The sequence below is a fragment of the Cupressus sempervirens genome, chromosome 4 (genome assembly GCF_028749045.1).
Source record: "Cupressus sempervirens isolate cs-2001-9-10 chromosome 4, ASM2874904v1, whole genome shotgun sequence".
Classification (NCBI taxonomy): Eukaryota; Viridiplantae; Streptophyta; class Pinopsida; order Cupressales; family Cupressaceae; genus Cupressus; species Cupressus sempervirens.
In genome coordinates this window covers 160,650,251-160,657,669 of record NC_143121.1, presented here as the reverse complement: position 1 = coordinate 160,657,669, position 7,419 = coordinate 160,650,251, and the positions used below count along the sequence as shown (strand labels likewise).

General features: G+C 36.4%; 1 pseudogene; it reads right to left on the bottom strand.

Moving 5' to 3' along the window:
• Positions 1–6,498: 6,498 nt before the first annotated feature.
• LOC149560467 (nuclear transcription factor Y subunit A-7 pseudogene) lies at positions 6,499–6,974 on the bottom strand (annotated as a pseudogene).
• Positions 6,975–7,419: the final 445 nt, after the last annotated feature.

Here is a 7,419-nt window from a genome sequence, read left to right as displayed (position 1 = left end):
AATACATCTCAATAGGGATCCGTTGAAATCTATCCTAAAAAGAATCCCATCCACAAGGAAAAAAGGAATAGATTGAAAATTGAATTACCTTCTTTTATATTTTCTTAATCCCTATGGATATCCTCCTCCTAACAAGAAGTTTTTCATGTCATGCATCCAACTATTTTAGTTTTCATCCCCTGTTAATTTTGCATTTTCTATAACTAAAGAAATTTCTTTAGTTGGCCCCTAAAATGAAATCATCTATTCACATAGCCCTTTACCTTTGATCATCTTGGTTATCTTGGTGTCTATGTCATACTCCATGATCTTTGTGACCCATCCAACCCTTTTCTCATTGTCATATTTATTCAAAAGGAAGCTTTTCACACCTGTATGTGGGACTAGGAGCTAGATCCTATTGTGAGACAAAAGATTCCTAAATTTCTTCAAGGCTTTTACTTTAGAGAGGACTTGTTTCTCTGCATAACTATATTTATCTTCATAATAATTTATCCCTTCACTAAAAAAGGCTACAGGTTGTTCTTCATTTGCATCATTCAGTTGTGTCAAGATAACTAATATACTTGACTCACCTCCAAAGGTATAGAGAATGAAATCCTTATCAAAATTGGGATTAACAAGGGTAAGAGCTAATGTTATTACTACCTTAATCTCTTTAAAACTAGCTCTCCCTTCCTCTTTCTAGTTGAAGACCATATTCTTTATTAGCATAGCTATAAGGGGTTTAACCATGGTAGAAGGATTAGGAATAAATCTCCTTACAAAGTTGATTCTACCAAGGAAGCTTTGTAACCCATTTTTTATGAGTAGGAAGTGGGCGAGCAAGAATTGCCTTTGTCCTCTTTGGATCAAAAGTCAAACCTTCTTTAGACACAATATGTCCAAGAAATTTTTGTTGATTAGTGGCAATTACACACTTGCTTCGGTTGAGGGATACACCATATTCTCTATATTTGATGAACACCTATCTTAAATGACCAAAATGATCTGACACATTCTTGGAAGCAAACTATTATATCATCTAGGTAGACCAACATATACTTCTCAGTCATGCTCCTAAAAGCCATCTTCATTTCTTTTTGAAAGGTAGCACCTACATTAGTTAGTCCAAAATGTATCTTTCTATGGACATAAGTGCCCCATTTAGTAGTGAAAGTAGACTTGTGGGTAAGGCCACAATAATGGTTATCACTTTTCATCATGAAGCAATTAGGTGAAAAGTGGGAAAGTCATCTTCTAGGGGCTTCGAATGAAGCCCATGCTCCAAATGAAGCCTCCCTAGGGTTTTCATTCAAAGTCGTAGCCCTAGGGGCTTCATTTGAAGCCCTAAGATTCATTCAAAGCTCCTTGCAACAACTGCCACAAGGGCTTCAAATGAAGCCTTAGGGCTTCAAGTGAAGCCTCTAAGGCCATTAGGTGGCCAAAAAGTGGGCTAGGGGGCTTCATTAGGACCCCCCTAGGGCCACCAAGTGGCCAAAAAATGGGCCAGAGGTTTCATTTGAACCCCCCTAGGGCTGCCCAAATAAACCCTTAGGGGGCTTCTGTAGGGCCCATTTGCCGTTGCACCAAAAGCCATGACTTTTAGTGAACATGGAACACCACATAATTAACCACCTGTGGGCAAGGGAGCATGTCGCATCACCCAAAAATCTCCCCCTCGATGCGCATACCAGGTGCTTACGTGGGTCGAGAAGGCACCGGGGAGATTTGAACCCATGACCAAGCCAAAACCAGGCTCTGATACCAATTGTAGGGCCCATTTGCCATTGCACCAAAAGCCATGACTTTTAGTGAACATGGAACACCACATAATTAACCACCTGTGGGTAGGGGAGCGCGTCGCATCACCCAATAGCTTCAAATGAAATCCCTTCATTCAAAGCCTCTCCAAGGGCTTCATTCAAAGCCCCCTTCATTCGAAGGTCCCAAAATTGGAAATTTTACAAACTTACTCAAATTTTTATCAATTTTTGCCCTTTTGATGGCTTAAACAAGGGCTAAATAGGTCCATATTCTAAAACAAAAAATATAAAATTTTTTTTACTCTAAATAAGCTTTCCAATGACTACATTTTTAGTATATATTGTGTTTATCATGATGTTTAATTTTTAGTTTTATTAAATATAGGTTGTCTGGCCATTTCACAAATATGGATTTGAAGCTTCAAGAAAAATAGATAATGAGAAAATTCAAAAATTCAAAAATATGTCCATCAAAGGTATGTGTGTTAAATTTCTAGAAAATCAAGAAAAAATTCATTTCAATATATATAGCCTAAATTATATTGATAAAAAATAAGCTATGTCTAAGTTATCATTACCATCAATTTGCCATTAAATAAAATCTATATTTTTTAATGAAATTAAATGAAACCAACTAAACTTGCTAAATATTGATGTTACTATTCTATCCTTGAAAGAATTTTGTCACTATCATTTTTAAAAATATAGTTGTCTTGATCAAATGACTCATCACTCTTTGAAAATGGAGATTTTCATATAAACAACTTCTGAAAGGAGATGGAAAAATGAACTTCAACTAATTTTTTTTTTAAAAATTAAAAAAATACTTTTAGAAACTAGATAGAAAATGTTAAAAATCACTAGTTTACATCAAATGCCAAAAAGTGGGAACCATTACTATGGCCTTACCCTCGTATCTATCAAACTCTTGGACTAACACTTGGTTGTACCTTGAAAACCCATCTAAGAAATAAAATCTTTCAGAGGCACTAACCTTGGACAAAATTATCTCCATGGAAGGGAGAGGATGATGATCTTTAAGAGAAGCCTTATGCAGATCTGTGAAATCTATACATAGTCTAATCACCCCACTCTTCTTCCTAACAGGAACAAGGTCAGCAACCCAAAAGAAATGCTTAATAGAAAAAATTATATTGGCCTTTATCAACTTGGATAACTCCTTTCTCATTATAGGCTTAATCTTAGGGTTTACTAGTCTTCATTTTTTCCTAATAGGCTTTGCATCACTATTTAAATCTATGGTATGTTGAAACAAACTTGGGTTAAAACCCTTTAAATCATCATATGTCCATGAAAATTACATCATTAAACTATTGACATAGATGAACACATTTTTCTTATTCAATTTTAGAGCATACCTTTCCCATATTTAAAGTCTTTCCATTAGCAATGACAACTAGTATATGATCATCTTTATTTGAAATCAAGTTTAACCCTCTGCCCCTTGCTTGATCATTGGGGTTGAAGGTACTCTCCAAAGTAATTAGGCCTTTGGCTAACTTGTTTGAATTGAGGTTCATGATTTGATCACCATACTAGCCTTGTAGCCTAGACTGATTCCTCTCAGAGAATTCTACTTCACTTTGCAAAAAGATGACAATTTGTACATTAGAATCAAAGACTTTCCAATTTGTGCAGTTACCAATGATGATAGGCCTTATAATCATTCTGATTTCTTCTCTTTTTCATCTTCCACATGCTTTGATGCATCATAATGAGCACCAATGGCTACAATCATGTTGACATGTTTATTTTCTCTTCTAGGGATGCTCTAGATGTTGAATGCTTAAAAAATTTCAAGTAGATCCCACACTCTATACTTGTATGATTTGAGGAGGTTGTTCTTGGTAATGTTTTAGCTTCTTACTCGATTAAAAACCAACTTGCTATCCTCAAATACCCTTAGATCCTTGATTCCTCTCTTTAGTGTAGGTTGGATACCTTGGATCAGAGTTTCATACTTTGCTAAAATATTGGTGCAGCTAAATTGGAGCCTATAAGAAAAATAACACTTCTCCAATTTAGGAGCGATGAGCATGACACCAGCCCCTAAACCATTTCTATTTCTTGATCCATCAAAGAACATGCTCCATAAACCATTAGTGTCCTCTTGTGTCCTTATGAGACTAGGAGTAGGAGTGTCCTTTTCCAATATGAAATATGTGCCAAGGCCTATCTCTAGAGCCTCTTTCTCTCAATCAAACTAATGAGTAGTGGCCCACTCATCCAAAAGATAGTCAGGCACTTCTACCAAAGTAGTAGGCTTACAAGATTTGTATCCTTCATCCCCCCCTAATTATACAATTCATGTTTATAGGGATTGGAGTATAAGTTGCTATGTGATTAAGGGTCAAAGGCTCCACTCTCAAAGAAGCTCTTTCCCCATATATTTCCTAAAGAACATATAGGAACAATCTACTAAAATGTGATGTCTTATTTGTGTAGTGAAGTCTCTAGAATGAAAAATGGAAAAATAAGGTTCTACCTCAGCTACTGATATATCTTGTGTTATAGTACAACCAGGGAAATCATGCAATGCCATCTTCATATCCCTTAGAATCCCAATAGTCTTGATAGAGCTACCATCTAATTGAAGGACATCCCTAACTATGGTCTCATATTTGATGCCAAGGAGATCAGCTACACTTTTAGGCATTACAGAACTACTAGCCCTTGAATCTATCATAAAATTATGGACTAGTTTATCTCCTATGATAAAAAAAACATGAAAGGGAGGAGGCCTAATTTTCATACTTGTTTCTCCCCCTTTTATTGGTTGCACCAGGCTAGTTGCATTCTCCTCTCTAGGTGGTTTCTCCTTCATCTCTATGCTCTCTAATTATTGTTGTAATAGCTTCCTTTGTGAAGGCATGGCATAAATAGCATCCTCTATGGAAGGATTAATGGTATCCTTCTTTATTTGATCTACAATGTTAAGAGGAGCACCTACTTCTTTAGTTGGAACTTTAGGAGCTACATAGAATGGTGACTAAGATTGAGTGCTGTGAGGTTCAACAAAATCCTTGTTGCTTATATTTTGCTTCTGTTGAAGAGCAACATTAGATTGTGCATTTATTGCTAAAACATGTGGAGAAACACCAGAGGAGAGGGGAATATAGCATCTTGAACAAATCTCCTTTTACTTCTGATGTTGTGAGCTATAGTATCATGATTGGCACAACAATGCTCTTCTAGTTGATCATTCATGAAAGAAAAATCACCTTGTCACTAAAAATGAGAATCATTAGTAGGTTGACCAACACTATATTGTTGTCCTATTGCTTTCTCTTATGTAGTCAACACTAAGTAAGACTCTATCTTCTAGCACATACAATATCCATACAAATAGTTACAAGAAGGGCATAAATCTTGTTCTTGAGCAAGATTATTTTGAGGGACTAAAGTTGATGAAGGGTGCTCCCCTTAATACCATAAACTCATAATAGAAACAAAGAAACAACAACAAATGTGAGAATAAAATATGAAGTTCTTATTTGTGACACAAATGTAGAATTATAGAATCACAAGTACAATATGCTAACCCACATGGGTGCCTTCATTACAGTAATCTACAAGACAAGCTACAAACTATCATCTAGAGCTATCCTAGACAATGTTCAACCCTTTCTTAAATAGGCAATTTCATGCCACCTGTCATGTCCCCATTTTTGGTGACAGTTCGATTTAATTAATTTAATTAATCTGGTTGTCCAAAATAATGAATATTTTATAAGGACGACTAATTAATTATTTTAATTAAATAAATAAATGATATTAAGTTAATTACTTATAAAGTTATCAAATAAATAAATAACTTTATATTTAATTAATTTAATAAAGTGATTTGGATCATAAAATATTTAATAAAGTCACTTAAGAGATAAGATCAAAAATGTTCTAGAAGTCTCTGGAGAAGATGGAGAGAAAAGAATAAATAGGCACCCCGGGGCTCCATTCGAATCAAGCAGTTGTTTATCTCTCTTTTGATTTTTAGATTGTGATTCAATCACAGGTGCATTGTGGAACCTAGGGTTTCTGCAATTGTCACAGTTGGCCATTGAGAACGATAACTCTCAATTGGTACGCAATTTTGAGGGTGTGAAATATCATCTGAATTATTGCAGATTGGAGGTGACATTCAGTCATTTCATCAGGGCGACTATTTGTGGCTTAGGGCCAAATTCAGAAGATTGAGTTTTGAGGATCACTTTGGGTATTGAGATTCGAAGATATAATCAACTCACAAGGTTCAAAAGATCAGTTACAGTATTGGACAAAATAGGAAAGAAGGAAAGTCTTACTAGACAATCCTCCCAGCCAGCGTTTTCGTATATTAAGGATCAAGTTTGAATCGAGGGAATCGACTCAGATTTAATTAGGAGCTGTTGGATAGAAGTCAGAAATAATTTACACAAGGCTAGCAGATCGAATGCGTCATCGATTTAATTGTCAACTTTTGAGATTCTCCTAGGGCGGGTTTCATTATTGGTATTGCCATGGATCATGAGTCAAAATCTGCCGCATGCAAAAGTATATATGAGCACGCAGGAATCCAACTGTGAACAAGTAGATTTCCGATCAAGGATGGTGTAACTGGCAGCACTCCAGTCCGGCCAGACACAGGTTATGCGGTTTGAACGAGCATATTTTCTAGCTACACTACCCTAATGTTCTGCAGAAGCTTTAGCTTCCTTCCCAGAATCTAATTTATCAAGGCCTAATTCTTGTCCAATATTGTCATTTGAGTTGTTCTCCTATGACATCCCATCTTGACTATTACTTTTGGAATTGAGAAACCAGCCACCACACCCCCTTGCCCGCTTAATTGCATGCAAATGTCGCGACTCATGTAGATAAGGCTTTCTGCTTTTTATGAGTTTGTTCTCAGATTCTACTTTTGCTCGAGATTGCCAACGCCTCAAAATTCCATGATATTGTTTGGCATTGACATAAACTAGCTCCTCAATTGCATCTGATGGTAATGGAACACCAATGTGTGGAACACCTAGTATGTGGGGATGAACCATTGTCTGTGGTCCATAAGCTGCAACCATGCCTCCATAATAAGGATCTGCATAATGATATGCAGCCCTAACCATAGATTTTTCTATTTCAAGTTGAGAGTGAGGGATCATGAGTTCAGGATGTGGCAAAGGCACAGCAGGTACTGGAGCCATTATAGCTGGCGAAACCTGCTGTTGATTTGTCTCATTCTACTGCTACTGTTGTTGCTCAACTAGAGCACTTCCAACCACACCACGAAATAAGTTGACCAGGCAATAGAGACAATAATCCATTGAATAGCTGGAGGAAATCCGTATTCCGATCTTCCTGCGGCAGATTGCACTAAAGGAGAAATGGCACCCAAATCATGGTTAAGCAATGAAACATTTGATTGTAATAGGAATTTCTCCCTGAACATTGAAGGTATGATTATATTTTGCATTTAGAATGTCTTGGTGAATTATGTGAGGAATTACTCCATTCATAGTGTATTAGTACAACTCTGATTACAAGAATAGAACTTGACATCAGTTTGTAACCAGTTCGTTAAACAACCTTGGGTGCTAACTGTTTGACGAAATGCCTAATCATTGAAGTTTTAGTATTTTGGTGTCTAAGAAGCAATAATCCTGTTGGGGATATTTCAGTG